Source organism: Sturnus vulgaris, chromosome 2 (assembly GCF_052056855.1).
Source record: "Sturnus vulgaris isolate bStuVul1 chromosome 2, bStuVul1.hap1, whole genome shotgun sequence".
Lineage (NCBI taxonomy): Eukaryota > Metazoa > Chordata > Aves > Passeriformes > Sturnidae > Sturnus > Sturnus vulgaris.
The window spans coordinates 70,062,494-70,087,007 of NC_142244.1; the positions used below are offsets into that span (position 1 = coordinate 70,062,494).

General features: G+C 40.6%; 1 long non-coding RNA gene across 1 annotated transcript; it reads right to left on the reverse strand.

Moving 5' to 3' along the window:
* Nucleotides 1-4,078: 4,078 nt before the first annotated feature.
* Nucleotides 4,079-24,167, reverse strand: LOC148224839 (uncharacterized). The gene is made up of 4 exons (XR_015801537.1): nucleotides 24,070-24,167; nucleotides 11,764-11,848; nucleotides 9,989-10,095; nucleotides 4,079-4,167 (listed from the first exon to the last, which is right to left on the reverse strand). It is a non-coding gene; the product is annotated as an uncharacterized LOC148224839 (long non-coding RNA).
* Between the last annotated feature and the right edge of the window lie 347 nt (nucleotides 24,168-24,514).

Here is a 24,514-nt window from a genome sequence, read left to right on the forward strand (position 1 = left end):
GCCACTGTTTCACACTAAGATCCTATCTCTATTGTACAGACCTTAGTAAACCATTCCACTCTGGAGCAAACAAATAGTTGTCTTGGCAAGCACATCTCAATGCAGAATAATCTACCTTGAGGTCTAGATCCAGCCCAGCCTATGGCTAGCCCACACCTCATCTGCTAAAGAACATTACAAGGCACTCCAATATCAGTGACGAAACCTAGATATGAGTGAAGGGATGCTCTCCAGCTGGGAAGGGCAAAAGTCAGGGACTGGCTCCTCCTGACCACACATAGGAAAGTATGGGAGCCTTGGATGGCAGGTACAGGGTCTCTGCCCCCTACTACCACAATCATTATCACCTTTCACAGAGATTTCAAGTTCTTCTCACTTTTGACATAGCCATTTTCTATCCTCCTGCAACATCCCTCTGGTCATACAATCAGAAGCAGGAGTCCCATAACAGGTCTCTGTAGGTGTAGAAGAAGATATTACAGGTGACCATGCCCTTGATAAGTCCCAGTTGTATTAATTACCAAAGAATAGCCTTGCCCTTAATGGGTCACAGCTGTGACTAATAAAGATAAGTGTGATAAAAGGGATGGGTTGGCTGGTTAGAGGGCTCTTCTTAGGGAGAGGGGACCTGGTGGAGGTAGAGGACCCTAGAGGAAGAAGGAACTGAAGGTATGCTTCAGGTGGACTTAGGAAGTGACTGGATAGGAGAGAGACTTGCTACTGTGAGGAATCTGTTGTGAGGTTAGTCTGGGTCTGTAGCTAGACCCTGCAGTGGGGGTGTGCAGTCAGAGCTCAGCTAGGTGAACTCTTGTGGTCAGAGGCAGCAATGAAATACTTGAAGTCATATTCCAGCAGGAAATAAGCTGCTGTCAGAGTCTGCAAAGGAAACTTACAGTGGGAGTTTGGTGCAGTTGAAGTCTGTGATTCATTGAGGTCAGGATGGCTAATATGTAAAAAGAATAAACCAAGACCTTCTTTGTGTTGGTGAGAGTCTGTGTCTTGGCTCCTTTCTATCCCGAATGAGAGGTCTGCTGCAACACATCTCTACTGGCCAAAGGCATTATCTGCCAGGTTTTTGCTGGTCATACTGAATTCCTAATTACTGCAGGTAAACAAAAATTATCTCCCAAAGGTGAAATTTTTTATACATTAGCTGCTATAGGCTATTACTGATTGTATTTACTTTCACACATTTGCATATTGTCTTTGACACTGTAATGACTGAAAATAGCCAAATTATATGTGTTTTGTTTTGCACTACAGACTTCAATTTTATGGTAGACTGAAGGACCAGTCTTACAGTGGTCAATAACTTACAGGCTCTTATTTAAGTATTTCCACCAAGAAACAGTTTGTTTCAGTAGTTAACAAGTACTCAGCAAACTGTCCTAAGACAAAACTAAGGACAAGTTAATGGTGTAACAAATCAGTCATTACATTAAATGACCAGTCTCCACTGTACAGTATTATTGCTTTATTGACCCCTACTTAAAGATTTATCACAGTAGTATTTTATTGTGGTTATAGGTCACACTGTTGTGGTACTACAGGGTGTAGTTTAGCTTATGCTTCTGTTTTACTTTTAATTTCATTTAGTGCTTGCTGTGGACAAAGAGCCAAAAGTGTTGGAAGCACAACATACGAGGACAGAGAAGGTCATTTGTGCTAAATGGAAGCAGGACAGTAGTCATTGGGGGAGTGAAGGAACCAGAAGGATGCTGCTTGTTTGACTCTGAGTTGTAACGTAAATATAGGACTAATGAGGCTGTAGACAAGAACTACATCTACAGTTTTCCCTGTGCAAGAAGTATTAGCCCCAGCTCCACAACCAGGCTATTTCCTTTTCCTGTCTCCACCAGTTGAGGGTTAGTTTCCTCCTATCTGACTGCAGATCTAATTTAATTATTATTTTTCTTGAGTGTTTCCATCGAATTGATGGCAGATTCCAAGAAAATTACTGTGCCAGTTCTTCTGGAAAGAAATTGGCTTGCTTTGGCTGTTGCTACAAAGATGTCACATCCATCTGCACTGGAAAATATGAGACAGATCATAAACGAAAGCAAGAGCAGCAAAGAAGAGAATAAGGTTGTAAAGCCAGGCACCATCTTGGCAAAAGAGAGGATGCCTTATCTCACCTGCAGTGGGACAGAATTTATTTCTTTATTACTCTTTTTAGGACCCTTATCTATGTCAGATGGCTGCCCCAGCTTAGAACAGCAAAGGCCATATGTAATTTAATGGTGCAGATGTGGCCAAAGTACTTGAATCTTCCCCTAACTAAAAAACAAGTTTTAAAAATATTAAAAACTTAACCCATAGGACAAATTAGGAGCTTGCAGATAGCATCATAGGTGGGTACTTGGGGAAGTTGTCAGTATACAGGGAGGCAGGACTTCCTTTCAGGAATCTTAGCCAGCTGGGAAAGCAGTCTGGCAGGAGCCTTATGAAAGCCAAATGCAAAGCTGTATTGGGGAGGAATAAGACCATGCTACAAAATAGACTGGGGATCCCCCAGCTGGAAAATAGTTTGCAAGGAAGGACAAGGATATCTTTTTAGACACCATGTTGACCACTAATATCTCCTTGTGTAAAAGAAAGCCAACATCTTGGGCTGCATTACTGGGAGGTTGGCTGCTATATCTCAGAAGGTTGTCTTTTTCTTCTGCTCAGCCCAGGTGAAAAACACATCTGGAGTGCTGGGTCCACTTCTGGGCTCCTTGGTGCTGGGGAGACATGGGCACACTGAAATGACCCCAGCAGAGGTGACCAGCCTAGTTGGGGGCCGGAACGTGTGATGTACGAGGAGAAACTGAGATGTGGGACTGTTTGCCCTGAGGAAAGAGAGGTTATTGCTGTCTACAAGCACAGAAGTCTTTGAAGCTGCTCCTGCTTTGAGCAGGTGGTTGAACTAGAGACAGATGTCTCTTCAACCTTTATGTTATTAGGTTTTCATGTGACCCTGCTGTATGAAGGCAAAGACAGCGAGAAAACCTGTGTGTGCAGAGACACTCCTGTCCACGTGGTGGAAGGAGGAGTAATCTTCTCCTCAGCTTATTTCCTCTTCTCTACAACGCCAGACCTGTGGGCAGGAAGATGAGCTGTTGAACAAGTTCACAAACTCAGTTTCTGTGAAAAGCATTGAGAAGGCAGAGAGATGGAAGTTTCCTCTTTTTCTTCAAAAATAATATGGAAAAGTTAGGAGGCCATTCTGAAACAACCAGTTCCAGAGGAAGCACTGTAAGCAGCTGAATAAACATGGTCTCTAGGCCTGTAGAAAGCCATAACGCTTCCCTGACTTCTCAGTAAGAACTCTTCATCAAAGATCATTCTAGAGATTAAAAAAAAAACAGGGAGGGAGGGTGAGGAAGAAGAGAAACAAAATGCTATTTTGCAACTGGTGAAACTATGTGCGACAAATTTGTCAACAAAAGTTGCTCAGTTCCTTCACAGGTATTTTACTTTCTTGTGACATCAGTTGGAAAAGACCATTTAGAAAAGGATGACATCCTGGGACACCTTTTGGCCACATGCCAAAAGTGCTGATGCCTGTTTGCTTTCCACTGTTGACAAAAATATATAATGAGCAACTCCACTAAGTGCTACAAAGGAATGAAGAATCAGGTCTTTAACATATTGATGGGAGACAGGCAGTGAAAGTGATATTTTGGACATCAATAGGGAATTATATAGTATCTCTATAAGAGCATGTATAAATACAACTTTTCTATTTACAGAGGTTTTTTAGTTGACTTTTGTGCTAGTCATTATTTTAAACATGGAACCTCTTTTTAAACTGGCTCTGTCTGGTAGTAAAATGTACTCAGCCACTGAGAAAAACATTCTGGTGGTTCAGCCTGTGCTGAACACCAAATTTATTGTGCTTTGCTGGTAGCCCTACCCAAATGAGACGTTTGAGGTATGTCTAATGATCAGCAATCACAGCAAGAGATGTTGTGGAATACAGCCCCACTCAGCTCCATGCATAAGGGATTACCCTTTAAAAGACACGTTGGTGGCAAACAGATGTTATCTCCACATGCACTCCACCTCTGGATTTTACTTATCTATGAGTTCAGAGCTTCAGATCACAGCCAGAGCCAAAACAGAGAGATGTCAAATCAAGTTATCACAGCAAGGCATTTGGCATTATTAACATTTCATGGTACGCTGGAAGAGAGACATAAACATTCAGTAAAGAAACTGGAAAAATTAAACTAATTTTTTCCTTTATCAATACTTCATCCATTATTGTCATCTTTACAACTTTTTATCTGGCATAATTTAGTCTTGTCTAGAGGTAAGGGAAGCAGAGAGAAACGGAACAGACCAAATATTAGGTTGCTTTGTGAAATATCAAGTCCTACAAAGAGCAATGGTGTATTTTTAGTATGTTGCTCCAATGTGCACAAAGTCTGTTAAAGTGTTACTTTTCCTAGCCATTCTATATTTGCAAGCACATTTTCATTAAATACTGTCTCTGCCTTAATTCGCTTCAAGAAATGGCAACTATTATAAGGAAAGAGTTCACATAATGTCAAACAAATAGTCCTAATCCTATATAGAAGCAAACAGGAGAAATATGAGGTGTTCTCAAAGGGCCCTCTAAATTCATGGCATAGAACTGGTCAGAAAATTGGACCAATTGTTGGATTGTTTTCAACTTTCTTTGAAAGACCCTTTTAAAATACCTTTCTCTTTACCAAAACTTTCAAACACAGAGAATTCTTTAAAAGAAATTGTGTTTTCCACGGGGGAAGTATGCTTTCTCATTAAAATAATTTAAAATTATTAAAATTAAACAATCACAATTGTTTATTGGCGTTGCCAATAATTTCCACAGGAAAAGAACGGCAGTACTTTAAAAAATTTGTCTGAATTGCTGTTCCATTTCATCCAATTTTCCAATCCTGTATATTTTCAAACTCCCTAGATTTGAGGCTGGTGTCTTATCTCTGGATCTCAAAAGCAGACATCCCAGGTGCAGAGCTGCTGCCTAACACTCTTTCTGAGCAGCAAGAGCCCAGAATCCAGCCATCTGAAACAGCTGGATCACATACAGTCAGCAAGACTTCTCCCTAATCCTTGCTGGCATGGAAAAGGCTGTAAATACATGTTTTGTGGATGTGACCTTTGCCAGTGCACAGGCACACACTTTATTATTCACAGGCACAAAGATTAAGGTCCCTGGCTCCTGGTCCCCACACCAGTCTGCAGGCAGCAGTGTTGTGTGACTTTGCTCCTGACAACGAACAATAGAAAAGTAAAACCTTGTTCTGACAGGCAGAGCAGGGTGTAATGTCCCTGCCAGTGGTTGCTGGCTCAGCTCTCATGCTCACGGGCCCAGCCAGGGTCAATGGTCATTGCTTTAATATTTTGCATATTGGCTATAAATACTACACTACAAATTGTGCGTGACACTTGGAGCTGTGCTGTGCTATATGGATGTGCTCAGCTGGCCAAAACAAGGCACATTCATTGTGCCTATATGACAGATACAAAAAGTAAAGGAAAAAATCTGGGAACTATACCTCATATATATAGTTTTGTATTGTAGCGTGTAAGTGCCCATGTGAAAAACACAGAAACTTGAACAAATGCAATTTATTATTCACATCTTACTGCTTTCCTTGAATTCTAGTCACTAATCCATCTTCCTTGGAAGCACCTCTTAATGTTTCAAACTGTACTCAGCTTTCAACAAATGGTTTAAGAACAAGTTTTCCATCTCCCCCTTCAAATGTGGGCTTTATTCCATATAATTATGCTTTCCTGAGGTCTGGAATGAGTCATGTTTAGTTCTAGACAAGTTGAAGCTATTAAATTCAACACAGTACAACTCATTCAGGCTGCAAGTTCGAGCTCCATTACATCAGAAAGCTAAGAATCACCATTAGAACATACCTAAAGGTTTTTATTTCTTTCTTTTCTCAATGCTAAAATTTAAGTAAAAGCTGAAAAAACACAAGAAAAAAAGAAATCAGTTTCTATTCTGTATGGAAAAGCTAGCATCATTGAAATAGTTACTAGAAAACTTAAGTCACTGGAGCCTGTTTTGTTTGGCTGGATATCTGGTACTAGGCAAGTCTGTTCAGATTCATAGTTTGCATTGCAACATTCCACAGTAGCCAAAAAGTGAACAAAAAACTGTCACTGTGTAATTTTATAGTGTGATCACTCTTGTCACCCCATTTCCAAGGCAGTCTAACAGAACTTTGAAAGGCAGGGAGAGGGGCAATATGGATCTTCAGAGAATGAAGCAGCTCCCATATAAAGGGTCATCCCAGCAGGCTGTGGGAAGCATATGACAAAGGTTTTCAAAATCTTAAGTACTATGGAACAGATTAAATAAGCCACGAGACTTATTATTTCTCATAAAATAAGAACTACAGAGTTCCCAGTGAATTTATCCAGAGCAATTTTAAAAGCAAGCAGAAGGAAAAGCTTTCTTATACAGCATAGAGTAGTATCCTGGCATATACTGACAGCCCGTGGAAAGAAACACCACAGGAAAAAGGGTTTAGAAAGTGATTGACTGAGAGCACATCAGATAGGTGGTACCTCTGTATAATCATCTGCATGCAACTCTCATCTGCACAGCCCCAAAGCAGCTGATTTCTGTGAGCTGAAGAGTATAGCAAATTCAAGGTCACTCTGTTCACATCCTTATCCTGTCACCCTTTCCCTCAGCATCTGTCACAGGCTGTGATTAGAGGGAAGAGGAGAGATTTCTAGGCTGACCCAAACAGCAGCATTTAAGACTTAGAATGTATATTTGGTTGATCAATGATAAAATTATTTTGATGTCAAGTGTCTGAACACAGAGGGAAGGATAACCCAGGAACTACTCTGGAAGGGAATGGAAAAATGAAAGTGAGCTTTTAAGATCTTTTCTGTCAATTCAGCCAGGGACAGCTTGACTGCATAAGGTATTTAGGAGGGTACTGGAGATTTATATTTGTGCACCTGCATTCCTTTCAGAGAACACAGGACACATATATGCACAGACTATATGTATGAAGCATTCTTTTGGGATGAGCTGAACAGCAGATACTGGTTTGGACAACTTAAAAAAATTATCATGTATTTTATCTCACCATCATATAAAAAAATACAAAATGAAGCTGGTACAGGATAGTTGGAAGGGGAAGAGCAGGATTTTACTGCCAGTTTACAATCCAGACAGCCACCAGCAGAAAACACAGCAAGTTGCAGATTTGAAAATGGCTAGTTCTCCTGGCTGAGCTGCCAAGAGGACTCCTGCCTCCTCCTCTCAAAGGACAAAGTTATTCCATGCTTTTCCCTGCTCCTATCTCCCAGAATAATTTGATGGGACCCATGTGTGCTTTAAAGTAGATAAAGCAGGTGGACTGGTGAGGTCAGGTACCAGATAGAGGTATACACAAACTGAGCTGGTTGATGGCTCCAATTGCTCCTCATTTTCCCAAAAGTCAGTGGAGGCCAGTTAAAATAAGGCTGACATGATGGTGAAAGAGTGATTACCCTGTTTTCTGCCAGCATCCCTGGAAATGCAGCTCATAAAACATACTGAATCATATAAAAGTCTTCAAGGATTCAACAAGAGATGGGAAAATTAATCTTTTCTCCATTGGCATCTTTTTTTTTGCTAAAGTGATGAAACCATACTCCTTGAGTTCTTCTGAAAGTTAAAGACTTTTATTCAAAGAGGACCTGACTCTGCAATCCAGTCATGTTGAGTAACATTTCAAGGGGATTTTGCTGTGACAGCTGGAACAAAAATATATTGTTTTCCTATGAATCAAGCCAGCAGAACGGGTTTTCAGCTTTTGTCACTGCTGTTGCAATTTTCAAGCTGGCAATTGGGGCAATATGAAGTGTCAAATGAAATATTTTGTATCCCTTATTCAACAGTATTCTAGAAACTACATGCCATGCCAGCTTAGGGGACCCATTTCTTAGAGTAAGAAAAGAGTTACAATAATAAACTTTACTTCCACCTTAAAAAAAAGCAAATGCATTGCACTCCACTGCATGTTGTGGTAGCAAAAAGCTGTGAGGTTGCGCAGCATAAAGCTGCCAAAATTTTTCTTTTCAAAATCTATCTTCTACTGTAATCACCTTCACTGCCCTGCACCTCCAAAACCCCCAAAAAATAAAAGTAGTTCCATAAAGTTCTTCTCTTTGCAGGTCTTTTCTTAGCTTTGCATCTTTACATCTCAGGTAGAGATGCAATCTGATGTTCCCTTATAGACTGTTTAAGAAATGTCTCAAGTACGAAAGCTTTCCCTTAGCTCTTTTTAAAGACTAAAAAACATTACACTGTAAAAGCAGAAATAACCTTAACGTAGGTGTTCTGGATGTAAGTTATTTCTTCTAAAAGCATCCCATAAACCACATTACTTCTTCCGTAGCGCTCCAAGGAGGATCTCGGGGCCCACCTCTTGTGGAAGGGAACCAGGAGGATTTGGGGTTTTTTTAACCAGGGCAGTGGTGGTGGCAGAAGGGGCATCACACGTGGGTTGCCAGGGGACAAATTGCAGGGCTCAGAGACAGAAAGGGTCACTCCTGCAGCTTAGGGGAAAGTACTGCTGCTCTGCTTGATTCTCCTGGCAAGGCCAAGTTTAGGTCTGCTCACCTCAGCCCCACAGGGAGAAAACAAGAAGTTCAAAGCACAGCAATAAGAACATTTTTTCAAAGTATCTCCTTATAGGCTCTGCAGCCTCTATCTGGGCTTCCTCAATGTCCTTGGTGTTTGTGGCTATAAAATTCCTCGTAATGAGGTTTTTAATGCAAGACAAACTTTCCTACAAAATGTAGAAAAGTCACTGTTCACCTCATAAATACATGAAGCAACTGATATTTTATGGTGCCATCCATGCTTCATCAAGCATTAATGTATTCCTTGTAAACACATATTCTTTATTTAGTTAGGACAATAACAGTGCCACGTGCCAGACTCACCATTAAATCCCAGTTCTTCTATTTGTAATGGGCTGTAGCAGATGTTTTATCCTCAAAGAATATCCTTCATTCCATTTTCTGTGCTAAACACCCCAAAAATTCTACATTATTGATCCGTACCAGTTTCCTCTCATTGCCTTTCAAATTACCACACAGAAAGCACTTTGCTGCAGCCACATGAGTAGCTGTTGGTAGGTGAGTGATTTATGTCCTGGCACAAGAATGACTGAGAATCACATCAATGATTTAAAGTGTAGCCAGTGACAGAAGGTGGGAGGGGGGAGAGGGGAAGAGAGGGAGAGGAAAAAAAGGGAAAGAACCTCATAAATTACAAACACATTATCATAAATCTCGCCCAGACTATAAACATCTCACACGTTAGCATCCTGAACCAGGGCTGTTTCAAGAGCTGGATGTGCCACCTCTGCTCAGGGCAGCCACGTGCCCTCAAATCAAGGGTGGGCTTGAATAATGCAGGGATGGTTTTAAGGACCACACCAACCCTCCGTGCAAATGCCACCTTAGCCACAGGAGTTCTTCATTAAGGCATCAGGAAACACAATTTCTACCCATTAGCCCCCTGAACATGCTTGGGTGGTTGCCAGAGCTGAGGGTGGGCCATGAGTTCTCTGCAGCTGCCTCCTTTTTTACCTTGTTTTGTACATTGTGAAGTGAGACCCGGAGAAACCAAATAAACTGCAGTTCAGTTAGTTTCATTTTGTTTGGTTCTTCTAAGAATAATGGCATTGTATCTTCCAGAGACTACTGTGTGTAGTAGTACTGTGGCTCAGCCAGGGGTCTAATAAACATATGTCCTCTTCTAAACCCTACCAACAAGACAGATAAACTAACCTGCAGCTTTAGATGTGGCACAACCTTCTAACCAGTCCACATGAAGCCTTGTGCAGCTTGGCTTAGAGCAGAGTTTGTGTCCAGCCTGCTTTCTAGAAAGCTGGTCTGCAGTTGAAAGCACAAGTTTATAAAACCTTGTCCCTAATACACACAAGCCACCAAATCCATTGGCACACACCACCCTGTCTGTACATACCTGTGTTGTACATCACCCTGTGGGTGAGGCAGAGCCAGAATCTGCCATCAGGCAGGGAAGAGGTCTCTTTCTGTGCTTTTAATAGGTTTCATTGAATAAAGCTTCATCTGCAATTGGGAAGATGAAATGTGAATAAAAATAACTCCTCTCTCAAATCAAACAAATAGATATTTCCCTGAATACTATTAGTGGAATTCAGCTCAGCAGAATAAATCCACAGTAAATATAATCAGAGATACACTGTTGATAAACTATACTGTAATTTTATTTGATGTTTTCTTATAAAATTGTGGGTTTCTACCTGCAGCAGTTTGATTAACAGGTATATATATTTACTAGCAACAATGTTGCATTTTATGTCTAGACAGCTTTGTGGACATCAGGTATGTTTTTCCTTCATCTGCTTTTATGATTCAGAAAAAAAATGTGTGTTTACTCCATTAGGGCTTTCAGACAAGATCCTAATTGATTTTCAGGTTACTCCTTTCATTTTCTGGTTCTTTGTTTGACTGTACAGAGTTAAAAAACATTATTTGTTTTCCTCTGGGTGATTTACAGGTAAAAATTTTATTGATCTTGTTTTTCAAACCTATTTTCTGCTGAATGTGCCATGCTGATTTTACTACTGATTTGCATTAGAAAGTTTATATTTCACATAGAAACTATATGGGCCTAATCCCATATCCTTGATACTTAGATAAATTGTACACTACACAAGATAAATGCATCCTATGTAATATGCAGTACCACATACAGCAACATGTAATGTTGCATGTTGTGCTATGTAATTATTCTGTAAAATGCTACATATATTGCATTGTGAGACTGCTAAAAAAGGCAATACTTGTAGATAACAAGCTCTCAGTTCTCAACTAAGGGGCAGGATCTGGAGGATCATAGTTGTAGTTTGGAAATTCATTTAGGCACAGTTTAGTCTCTTCATACATGCACCTCACATCACTGCCAAGCCAATGTTGCTTCATGTTGCTTGTCAGCCTGTGCCATCCTTCCTACTTGCTTCATGCAAAACTGGCCCCATCTACCCTTATTCTAAACAAGTTTTAATTTTCTCTATCCTCCTTCTAGCCATAAATCTGCTTCCTACCTTCCCACTAATCACAGCATCTCCAGCTTTGAGGTGCTGCTGACAAAATAACTTGAGATGAGAACATCTGTCTCATTTTCATGGAGTAAGTCATACCAGCAAAAGATTCTGAGTTCTGGTTTGGGGGCAGCTGAACTTGTCCTGATTTAATTCCAGTTCAGCAAAGCTTCAAAATAAAGGCTCAGTTTCAGGATTGGTCCTGATGTATGGAGCAGGTGGTAAGGATTTTTAGCTTTGTTTTGATTCGAGTACTTAAGTCTAAAACATATTTCTACTGAAAAAGAGAGTGCTGTGTCCTGCATTTGGGGCATGAGGGGATTTGTGATTGTGAAATTACATCTGCTAATGCATGGAGAATCTTATGGAACCTTAATAGTGGTAATCTTGTGCCATTGTGAGTTTAGAAAAATTATTATCATACCCTTTATTAAGGTAAATCCTTAAGTTAATTTGTTAAATTGCCACAACAAAATGTGTTGTTACAGAAGAAATAAAAAAGAAGCCACAAGCCACTGTGGGTACTTTCTGAACAAAAATCACTGAGAAACCTTAGAATAAAACATATATTCAGCAAATGCAATTCAGGGAATCAGTTGTACCAAAGGCTGCTTCATGGTGTTAGGTGCTGAAATTATGGCCCTGTTGAAGTCCATTATTGTTTTGCCATTACCTTCAAGTGGGCTGGGATTTCATCTTCTTGACCTTCCTACTGGAGAAAGAAGCTTGCTGGAGGAATTAGGGCCAAAGAAATGCCACTACAAAAACAATACAGGAAAACCACACATAAGCATAGCTGCTTCAGGTGATAACTCAAACTACCAGTCTGTATAGGTTTGGGTGCTGACAACAAATGCACAAATGTCAGGGAAAACAAAAGCTCAGATTTGCTCTGAAATTTTCATCAGAGCTCAACAGCACCTCAGAATGGAAAACAAGGCTAATATTTTCTTAATACAGAACCAGAGGCCCTCACTTTCTGCTGAAGTAGAAGAGAATGGGAATTTCCATATTGTTGGCCTACTGAGACATACAGGGATATCTGTGGTTTGTGATGAGGACCAGCTGTTGCAGAAAAACCACTGCTGTATGTGTGGCATTAGCAAGGTACTATAAACATTAGGAAGTTCTGTTAGGACAAAATATTCCTAGAAATAATTACAGGCAGAGATAGGGAAAGTTAGCAACTCATACTTCCAGTTCTGTGCTTGGTTCCCCTGATTTCCTCTAGTCAACATAAATGGTCTCTGAGTCCTGGTGTTTACAGCCCAGATGTGTTCAGAAGCATTGTCAATCTGAAAAGAAAAATTTCTGTGGTATAAGGTGCCACAGATATATTTTACTGCAAGGAAACCTTTGACATTTACTTTCTTTTTCTTTCCAGCTTGGAGAAAGGAGGGAGAGAGGAATAGTCATCATAAACTGGGAAATAAATTGAGAGAGCAGCACCCAAGTTAAGTCACTAGGGCAAGTCAAGTGTGTCTGAGAGAGGAAAACCCTGGGCCAAAGAAGATACAGCCTTGCAGAGCTTAACCTTGAAAAAGTGCCTGGAGAAATCAGCACAGAAACAAAAACAAACACACATGCTGTATAAGGAATGTTGGGTATGAGGGCATCTGAAATATGTGTCTAAAGAGCACAGAAAGTGCAAAAATGAAGAAAAAAATTGCTCTGTTAGCTGTGGTTTTCCTTTAAACATTAATGCATCTCAAAACCAACATTTCTTACAGTTTCTTCCAATTGTTAGCAGTGGATGCCAGGAATGCAAACGAGCAGCTGCCCTTCCCAGCCTCTATGTTGGATTTTACATAGCTGAGAGAATCTTTAGACCTTAGAGCATATTTACTCTTTGATTTCTTTTGCTGAAACAGACTGCAGCCTGGGTAAACACTGAGGAGGGCATGGAGCCAAGTGGTTTAGTCTACATAGGCAGCTTTTTGTTTCTCCAGCCTTCATTCAGACTTACAGCTGAGCAGTTAGAAGAAGTGGATGCACCCTGGAGAATCACTTTCAACCCACGCAAATAAAACCGAAATCTGTGCAGTTTCCCTCCCACATCCAGATTCCACTAGATCAATTTTCAATATATATCTCAGATGATCTGAGCAACATATTAAATAACCTGTCAAAAGCACTTGCTGCCACCCCAGTCCCACGAGGTGCAAGTCTGATCTCAGTTCACTTTATGCTAGCACGGGTTTTTTGGCATTAGCAAAATTTCTTCTGATTTATATCAATATAAAGTTGAACCAGAATGACCAAGGGCCACAGTACCAGCTTTGACTTTGACCACCTCAGATAAGTAACTTGCTATACCATTTCTCACCTGTAACATTGACTTGAGCTCATACAACCCCAAATCACACTAATAATTCCTGTCTAACCCCCTGCCCCAAATCTGGAGTAAGCTGAGAGAAACCATAAATACTGAAGTACACCTAAGTACATAGCCCACATTTAATGGATAGCCCCTACTTCTACTGCAGATCATTTTTGTAATGGAGACAAATTAAATATAAACAAGATTACTAACTTTCAGGTTCTTGATTTCAGTAATTTAAATCATTTTAGTGACGTTTCATTGTTTGGTTTTCTGCAAAACAGTTCTGTATTTGCAGAGCTTTCTTTTAGGCAGCACTACTGTAGCTCCCTACAGTCCATGGGAGGTCTGAGTAATTACCTTTTCCGCTGGGATAAATGTCCTATTTTAGCTTTATTGAGAGTGTAACTAGAAATCAACTGCTGATCATAAGCTGAATTTTGCCCAGCCTGAGATGATGTATGCCTATATTTATATGGATGAATGAAATATACTTGCAGAGAATCCACTTGTTTTGCTTTAGTTGTATGGCATATTACAGACTGAAGCTACTCAAAAGTTTAGAGGAAGAGCCAGTGATGAGGAGTTCATGAAAAGCTGAGACTGGTAAACCTGGAAGTGTATTTTGCCTCTCCCTGACTGACACATAGCACTAGTCAGTCTACAAATGCTAAAGACAAATGTACTGGCACTGTCTAAAGTGAGGTGAAGCAGTGAAGAGCTCTACAGCATAATATCTTTAGGTTCTCAATTTATATGTCAATATGTGTGCCTAAATATGTACCTCTCTTATTTCAGTTTTGGGGGCCTAGGCTTAATATCATTACACAAAAGTTTGGAGATAATAGAGAACATTTAATAAATTCATATGTATCATATCTACATGCACACTACATACATTAAATAAGTGTTTAGGACTTCTTTCAATCCAAATTAGCTTGAAATAATAAAAAGGTCTGCATTTAAAATGTTTTATACAGTAAAATTTGTTTCTTGTAATTCTCTTTATGCAGGCATATCTGGTTATCTTTTTAGCTTACACAGTAGGTTCATGAAGTTTTGAGCAAGGTGCCATAAGATAACAGAAAACCTAATATTGGAAACACTGTAGGAATAGGGAAGGAAAAGAAGGCCATATTTCAAAAGGCCTTTGAATATTATTTCTGTAATAGGTTTTCCATTGAAATAAACTAATCCTTAGTATTACCATTATAATGACTGTATTTTCCTAAGGCTTTGTTTCCTAGAGCCTCAAAACAAAAGTCTATATTGTCATTTTCCTCTGTTTGCCATAAATATTGTTAAAAGCCACAAAGAGTTCATCACAGAATCTTATAAAGCAAAATGGTTGTGGCAAATGTGCCTGACCTAGAATATGTCTCCATGAAATATATAGCAGAGGGATAGTCCTCTCATTCTAAGCCTGAATCTATATTAAAGTAGAAAATAAAATTTTTTATTCATCAAATTCTTCCTAGCAGGTTATGCCTTTTGATAGACCAATATTATCTCCTTTTACACTACAATGGATCTACACTACAATAGGAGATACCAAAGGTTTAGCATAGATTATGAGCTTAGCACGACTTTCTAGGAACCATTTTTGCCAATTCTCCTCCAGGGCAATTAGGTTTAGGTCACAGTGACTGACTTTTATTTTGTCTCAGTAGCTACATCTGCAGTGTATTTAAAGCAGAGGTCCAAGGCCAGTTTAGATTTACCTTTGCATTGGCTTGAACAGGACCAACAGGACCTGCCAAGTGGAAAAGTGAGACAAGGAATAAAAAAGGGGGAAAAAAGCCAAACCAGGCCTTAGCTCTCTGCAAGCCCTGGCCTTTAGGAAAGCAGCAGAGGTGCAGCCAGTCTCAGTATCACCTTTTCCTGAGTGTATTAATAAATGGAATTGTACAGCTGTACTGTTGCGATGCAGCATGGACACACAGGAAGGAGTGGCAGCTGCTTTGACTCCTTGCTCAGTCATTGACTGGGAGACAGAGAAGCCTTTGAAATTATAAGTTAATGCCAGAACTCCTAGCAACAGCTTTTAAAATTCTTGCCAAAAAGCTTCTTTTTTATATGCTTGGGGATACACATTTAACAGAACGGAGGGGAACAAAGAGGACATGAAAAAATGAAAGAAGATGGGTCGTTTCTCTCCTTCAAGAAACAGTGAAAGTGATTATTCTCAGGTTGTTCAGCAGTTCAGGATTGCATCACTTAAACAAAACTACTTCAAAATCAATGTAAACTGTCGAAAATTCTTATATGAACGCTGCTAGATTTTTTTTTATTAGATGAAGCAGGGCAGACAGATACCAATTAGAACATGAAGAGAGCAAGAACTACTAAATACGTCTTCAAGTGTTTAATTTTTTATTTTATTTTTTGCTCTGATGAAGTTGGGCTCCATTTTGAAAAGGTGTTATAGTAAATAAAGTGTTGTTAGTAAATCTGATGGCTCTGTAGTAACAGCTTTTTCCTTTTGGTGAAAATTGTTTGGTTTTTTTCCTTCTCTATAGAATTTATCAGCAGAAGAAAGATATAAACCTGCATTCTATTTGCTATAAAAAAAAAATTCCAAGAAATAACATTTGATAATATTGTCTATTTGAGACAGTACCAAGTTAGGACACAAGTTAGGTTCTCTTTTGCTTGTCTGCTTTGTTCCTGTGAAACAAGATGTATCATCTCTTCATTCCTTACTTTCCTCTGTAGCCTAATTTAGGAAGTGTTTGGAAAAGTATTGCTGTAGTACCTGCATTTTGTCTTTACCTAAGAGAATCAGCTTGAACAAATGTCACTGGTGTAAAAATTAGTCTGTCATATGTTTGAAGGAAAAAGATCAGTGCTGATATGCAAATAAGTAAGTTATCTTTTGAATCTCTTCTGAGATTTTGACAGCCGGGAAAACCAAACAAACATTTGTTTTGAAATGAAACTTGAAAACTAAGGAGAAAATATTCTGGATCACTCCAGTGCTATTTGTACTATTGCTTCTCACAGTAAAAGCATACTTTAAGCCATAAGACATGGTGAATTATACCTACCTCATGTTATAATAGGCAGGGAACCCCCAAATATTACATGAATCCACAGAGCAGTTCAAGATGCTCTCACACAATTTAGTTCAGGAAGCTAAAAAATGTAATGTTATTCTCCACTGTGTCCTTCATTTTGCCTATATTTAGCATCAGCTCTGATTTCTCAGTTCTGCAAAGGTGAGTAAAAGACATGTTTCTAGCTGGACCTTAGGCCTCAAAGACTTTAAAGAAAGCTTCTGCACCCTGACCTGGGCTAAATTCACAGTGTGGCTCTGGGATGCAGCAGAGCTAGCCCAAGTGGCTGCTGCACAGCCGGTTCTGACTCTCCCTCCCCAAGGCACACAGTCCATCCTACTTCCCTGGGCTGGCACATCTCTAGGCAAATGGACCTAAACCAGCAGGAAAATATTCCTCCTGTTATTCTAGCAGTTACTCTGCTTCCAGATGAACTTCCTGACCTGGCATGACACAAGTTTTATGTGCTGGTCCAAGGGCACAGTGGGAGAGAAAGGTGGGGGGAAATGAGCTCTGTCCCCATGGCAGCAGCTGCCAGTACAGTTCATCAGCACCCAGTGAGTGCACCCTGTGTCCAGCCACCACAGGTGCTCCTTAGCCCTGCTCTGGGGCAGCCTCCTCCTCCTCTTCACAGCCACACAGCCCCAGGGGGAAGGACCTGAGCAGCCCAGAGGGGACCATGTGGGGATGGGAGAAAGGGAGAGAGGGAGGAACTTTGTCTCCCAGGGGCTCTCTACATTGCACCAGCACATGTGGTTCTGAAATAATGGGGTCAGAAATCTTTGTGCAGCACCTCTGAGTATTTGTAACTGAGGATTTTTCTCTGATTTTTTTTTTATTTCCTGGAAAGTGTTGTATTGCTGAGTACTAGGTTGTCCTCTATGACTTGAAATTATTAATATGTGCAGGTTTTAAGTTATGTACCTGCCTTTTGCTATTGAAAAGAACTGTTCTATGAATTAGTTCACTTACACGCACAAAGCCTAAGTATCTGGAACAAAAATTTCCAAATGGTCCAGCCCATTTAATTTTTTTTCTTTTAAGTTGTTCCCTGTTCCCCACAATTTTTCAGCTGTTCATCCTGATTAGGGCTCAGAAAAGCCTCACAGATTGTCTTTCAGGCATGCTTCCTGCGCATCTCTGGCTCTGAAGCAATATTAGCAGTAGGTAGTGTCTCCTTGTTCTGCGACCCCTCGAGCCACTTGCTGGAAGCAACTGCCCGTGAAGGGACCAGAAGGAGCATGAACCACAGTCTGGATGCACCAGAGCCCCTGCAGGGCTGTCTACAACCTTCACCACATCTCAGAGAATACAAGTGTTCTGGGACCTGAATACCCAGACAATTTTTTAGCAGGAGCTACTCCTCACTGGAAGAAATCTGATAAGAAAATTCCAGGAGTGAGGACTTAAAGAAATGTATTTATCCCTTGTTTAAAAAGATGAAGTGCTGCAGGAAAGCATTGGTCTCTAGTGGGCACTTCCAAGCTGTGGCAAGTTTTCTTTGTACTTAGGTAGCTGACAATAGATCATCTACTTCTGTAATAATGTGATTCTGAAGTATGATCCCTGATGCTGGCTTGGAGCTCATGGAAGAAAACCCTTGCTTAGTTATTATTAACACTCTCCATATGTCTTAGAGAAAGATGAGAACTACCTTTACAGGTGCAGGTTTCCTGACAAGACAGTGATATTTGCTATTTGTTGTGCTGCTGCTGCTGCTGAGACTGTTTATATTAAAGCTGGCCACCATCAAATTCGGGGTGAAAATTATTTTCATATAGTTTGGCCTAGTTGTTCCAAAATCAGTAGTATATTTTAACCCTATTTGAAGTCCCTACTGCTTGCAATTAGACTGGAAATTCATTGGGAACATACTTAGTTAGCATGACAGACCACATAAGGTAAGAGGCATTCTTTTATCTCTGATGTGAATATTTTAGCTTTCCTTACGTGGGTGTCATCCTGAAGGCGATGGTGTGAAGGAGAATGGTCCTCTTGTAACAGCAGAAGAACAGGAATTTGGGACAAATAGAAATTTTGCCCAAGTGTCTGTCAGGGGCACAGATACACGCAATGGAGGGAAGCCTAACACACCATTATATAAAGGAGTGAAAGGCTATAAATACAAGGTAATCAGGTCTTCATTTTTATGGATCTACACATCTATCCATTCCTTGGACACAGGACTTCATTATTTAAAGAAAAATGCTGGACAAAATCATAAAGCTCCAAGTACTTTTCAGTTGCCTCAAAATTCCCTGACTGATATTAAAACCAAAATGATATAAAAACTAAAGAGAAAAAAATACAGAAATGAGACTCAGAAAAAAGTGTTGCTAGAAATGAAGTGTAGCCTTAGACAAGCCCATTGAACACTGAATTATGATGTTTGATAGGCTAGACTTGTGTTGGGGCGTTCTAATAAATGCAAATTGTCTAAGTCATGAAAACACGAGGGTGGACATCTCTTCTGATCAGCCTCAGAACTGCTTTAATGTAATGTTGAGAAGGGAACTGTGGAAAGGCAGGCACACCTGGCTGAAACACTTCTAGCCAGCTTTTAGGGCTCATCCTCTGAACATCAGCATTGATACAGCTCACTGTCAGCACTTGGTGTGCTGCACTGACAGCCAAAGAGAAGGGAATCAGGAATCCAGCAATATCTTGATCCACAAGTAAGTTGATGCTAATCCATGAGAAATGAATTTTCAGACTCAGAAGGGTGAATGCCTGTGCTGTTGGTTAACATTCTCCTTGAAAACTAAAACACACCTTTGCCTACATCTTCACACAAGTTTCTGAGCAAGTAAAAATTAGGATTCATGTGGGTAAAAGTTCTTCATTAGATTCATTTTTTCTCCTGAGCGTGGCTGCTCAGCTCAAACTGCACCGTCTGTGTCTGCATATATGCATGACATTTCCAGACATATTTCCCTCAGCTTTCCATCCTTCAGGTTTTTTGAGACTATAGTGTAGCCTGAGCAGAGGGGAGGGAGGGGGGGTGGCTGTACCACCCAAGAGATGCCTTGGCTCAAGGTATTGTCATGTATTTCTCTCTTTCTCCACCTCTTCTGTCACTTCAGTGACACAAGTAATGTACACCTCTATACCATCCATGCACTTGACATGTCAACCTTCACCAGCTTAAAGCCCACCATGGGCCATTTCTACCATGGGTCAGATATTTAACAGTGCTCAGTAGTGACAGTAAGTCCTGAGAAGCTACCCTAAAACAAATTGCAAGCTTGACTTGGCAATTAGAGTCCTAGTTTATTGCTTATGACAAAGCTCGTCCTAAAGCTGGACAAGGAATGATTTTTGGTTTGGTGTATTTCAGTGGAGAATGTTTCAGAGTGGCTAGTACAGTGGCTTTTGAAGACATACTGCCATGGCAAAACACTTGGACATAAGGGATTTTCTTAGGTTCTTTCCTCTCACATCCACTTTCTCATTGTTTGTAATTTCTCTGGCAGATCAGCTGAAAATCAAAATCTTACTGTTGGAGAGAATATACTGTACATCTGTTTCCAAGTTCAGAAATTAGTGAGATCATATTGTTTGTGGATCTACAAAGACATTCCCTTGTTCTAATAAAGAGTAATGTCTGTTCTGTCCTGTTCCTGCTGTACACAGTTACATTATTGCTGTTTATATTTCTCTTATTACTTTTGAAAATCATTGCAGTTCATCTTGATCATCAAATTGGTGTGACACACAACAACATGTAGCTGCTTAATTATGTATGTGAGTGTTCATTTTATCAAAACTACATCTTTCATGAGCAATTCTCTAAGAAGGAAATGACTCCTGTGTAGTTTTTTGTGAGGCATATTTCTGCATGGCTTTGCAGAGAGACACACCACAGTGTTACAACATTTAGATCATAGTGTGCTGCAGCCTGCCATGACACACATGAGAAAACAGAATAATGCTGCTATTATGTCATGCTGTAAAATTTGTAGCAGCCACATTTCCCCAACAAGGTACAAGACTTACCTTCTCAAAACCAGCCTCATCATGGAGACCAGAACAGAGGAAAACCCTTGGGGGAACTTCCAACCATGACAAAGCTCCTGCTGTTTGTCTGCAGCTTTGTTGCCTTCAATGTCACACCTATGCAATGGCACTGGGGTTGAGGGAAAAGCTTCCTCTTTATCAGGGTCAAGAGAAATTAGACTTTCATACCAAAAATCACCCCAGATGACACTCCTGGTGGTTTCAGCATGCAGCTAATGACTGAGTTCTTCCTTTACCCCGGAAGCTGGCTCTATGGATATGGCAGGACACTGCACTGCCAGAGTCTGTGCTCTAGGCACTGTGAAGAGAGAGTGAGTCATTCTGTCCAATTGCTCTCTACAGCTTTCAACATTATCTGATCAAAATATAAAGAAAAACCTATGTAGTTGTTCTATAACTTTTGTAGACTGAAGGATTACCTGTCGGGTACCTCTGTCTCCTTTGATTTCTGTATTAGACAAGTCTATTCTCTTGAACAAGAAATGTTATGCTTCTTAAACTATGCTTCTGCAAAGACCTAAATGATTTTCTTCTTTGGCTCATTAGCTTGTCCTTGCACCTGAGAAAGGACAGTGCTGCTTATGAGCTGAATGCCCACTTCAACTGATAAAGAATGGCAAAGAGATTAACATGGCTTTATCTCCATTCTATCTACACTTCATATTAAATTTCCTTGCAGATTAAGAATTATGTAAAATGCTTAAATCACTGCAGAAAAATTTTTTTGTGTTTTCCTGAGGGTAGTAAGAAATAATACTGCGAAAGGCAGATGGACAGAACAAAGAGCTAGGATATGGCAAAGGCAGGACAATCACACAATGATGAGCAAAGCAGCAGGACAGGAACCTGTATATCAGGTTGGGAAGTAAGTTACAGGGAAGTAAATAGTCATGATAAGTATGTCGTTTTCCTACAGACCAGTCTTTGAGAACCAGATTAGGGACATTTTCCAAAACAATGATAAGCTTATTTTAGTAAATTATTACATAAATCAGCTTTCCCATATCTTTTATCTACTTTTGCATGCACAGTGACAGATTGCACATGAACGAAATTCCTCAGATGAGGTGAGTTACAATGTTCAGCAAGTCCTAGTTGTGGACCTGCATTTCTTCTCAAAGCCAGGCCCCCTCCCGTGCTGTATGACAAGATGTGTTAGGACTCTGCCTGCCAAGGACTCACATTTTACCTTTAAATCCCTGTAATTTTGTGTGTTACCCCAAATGTCTTATTTTTAATGGCTGCAACTTTTTTTTTTTTTTTTTTTCATAATTAGACTAGCTGTGCATTCATTCCCATTTGGATAGAATTTAATTACCTAAATTTTGTACATCAATATATGTCACTCTTTCTAAAAATGCAGCTTCCCCCTTTTAACATTCAGTTAAATTTGGCTTTAGTTAGTTACTTCTGAGTTTGAATTTTTGATAGCTTTGGTGTCCATAGTTTTAGGAAATTAACATATCAAATGGATTATCTCCCTTTTTCTTGGCCTTTTTTGTAGAATCTTTTGCAATCAAATACAGAAAATCATGATTCAGTAATATCCTTATTACTTAGACTATGACAGCTGAATAGAAGCATGACTGCCATCTCCTTTTATTCCTCTAAACAAGAAAATCTGCCCAATTGCTAGAACGGATTTATACTGATTCATAATAGACTAATCATTCACACAACCCTACCAATTAACAATATTACACCAGGAATTAATTTGTCTTGTGACATTTAGGGCACATGTTGCACTTACCAAGGGTGCATGCAGGTTTGCATTAACTCCATAATCATTCTGTTATTAGCTCAAAGTGAAAATCCACCAGTACCCATAATCACCTGTGTAGAAAGCCATCATAAAAAATATTCTCTGGGACGTTGCTGCCTTCTGTATTTTACATAATAACTGCCCTGGTATTTTATATCATAATATGTCTTTAGCCATGAAATATTGCCATTTTCAAATACTTCTGTGCATCAAATCAGAATGTGTGGAGTGTTTCTACAAGACTGCACCCTTAAAGCTTTGATCCTGCAAATGCTTGACTTTGATGACACTTGAATGTGGCTATTATTCACGTTTCTAAGGTTGAGCATATTCATGTCCACAGGATCACTCTTTAGCTCTGGAGAATCTTGAATCAGGAACATTGCCTAGAGATGAGCATACCCTTAGGAATAAATTTTCATTGATGTGCTTCCACGCACAGTGTATAAAGAACCAATGATGTATGTATTTCTTTTCATTTAACGAAAATAAATCCATCCTGTGTCCTCAGTGAGACTAGTTTATCACCAGTATATCAGAGCTAAATGAGTCACAAGTCATCTGAGGCCAGTACTGCCTCCTCAGGCCTCACCTCTGTGTCCCATGCTGGTTTCTACCCACAGGAAGCACAGCCTTTAACAGCACTTCATGAGGACTGACTTAGAGGAGGGCATGAGTACAAGTTCAGATCTATGTGTTTCATATATTTCAGGCAAATTCTGTCCTATTTTTATAGGTTCATGCTGGGATGGAGCTCGAACAGGGAGGTTTGAATTAAACTACTGTGGCAGCAGCCAACACAATGAGTACAGGGCTTGAAAGGACCAGAGCTGTAAAAAAATATTAGTCACATATTATTAAGTAGTGTTTCAGAAGAGCATACCTTGAGTTCATTCTTGCTAATTCAGCAAAACAGAAGAATAACTGCAGTTTGTTATTCTTCACATGGGCATTTACCATTTCTGAGCAACAGTAAAACAGGAGAGGATTGGGACTGCAGCACGTGAGCAGCAGAGCAAGAAATACACAGGTTCAGACAATCACAGCATTTTCATTCACACAAGAAATATTTCTGTCTACCCAAAACCACCATTGAAATCAGCGGCCAGGGTCACAAAAATAAAGTTGTGCAATTGGGTTCTTTGTTTAATAGAGAAAAAAAACGGCACGCCATAACCTCTGGTATACAAAAAAAGACACACCATAACTGCACGTACACACACATGCAGACACAGCCCTGCAATGCCAATTTTATGGGCGATGCCAGCTCTGCACCTGCCTTGCAGCTAGAGAGCAGAACCAGGGGCTTCAAAGACGAATTTTGCATGCACTCACACACACACAGAAATAACAAAGGTATGGCTCAGAAATAACCCTCTGAGCTCTTAGGGCACAGCTAATTGATCGCAAGACTCGGTAGCCTGAGAGTCAGCCCATCAGTGCTGCCATGGGGGGGATGCCACACTCTTGGGAAGGCCTCATCCCATTCCAAAATCGCTTCAACTTCTCTGCCACTGGAAACATCCCTGCTGCTGCCCCCCACACCCCTGAGCATCCCTCACTTCATCCCTCGGCCCAGACAGATTTCCCAGCCGCGGCGCTGCTGGTGCCCTCCCATCAGCAGATATCCATGGCAACCGCTCTCGGCGCCAGGAGGAGACAGCCGAGCTGCATTGACAGCCGCCCTTCTGCTCCTGCCTCCATCTCGTGTGGCCGATGGGCAGGCGGGCGGGTTCCCTGCTCCCCCAGGTTGGGAATGCGCTCCTGCCCGCCTTTGTTCCCTGCTCCCAGCCATCACCGCCCGCTCGCCGGAGCGCTCCTCACCGGGACACCCGCGCAGCAACGCTGATGCTCGGCTGCCGCTGCTCTCACACCCTCCCAAAATTAGCACTCAGTGGGCGAGCCTCGCAAATTGCTGACAAATACAGAGCCTCTGGCCATGCCAAGGCTTTTGTTGCACTGCCCTCAGAAACCAGGCAGCCGCGTAATAAATGTGTTCTTGTAATGCAATTAAATTGGGGGAATCAAATAACTGTTATCAGTGTAAAGCGTTTGTTGACGCCACAGATATTTAGGCGAGATAACAGACTGCACATGGCTTTGCCTCTCCTTGCCAGTGGATGCCAGGAACCGATTTGCATGCCATGGCTCCATGGCTCGGCAGCTGAGCCTCCCGAGGATTTGCCGCAAACCTGTGGGCTGTGGACTGCTCAGCAAGCACATGCAGACCTAACTCTTCCCTCTGATTTCTTTTGTATTTCGAGGTATC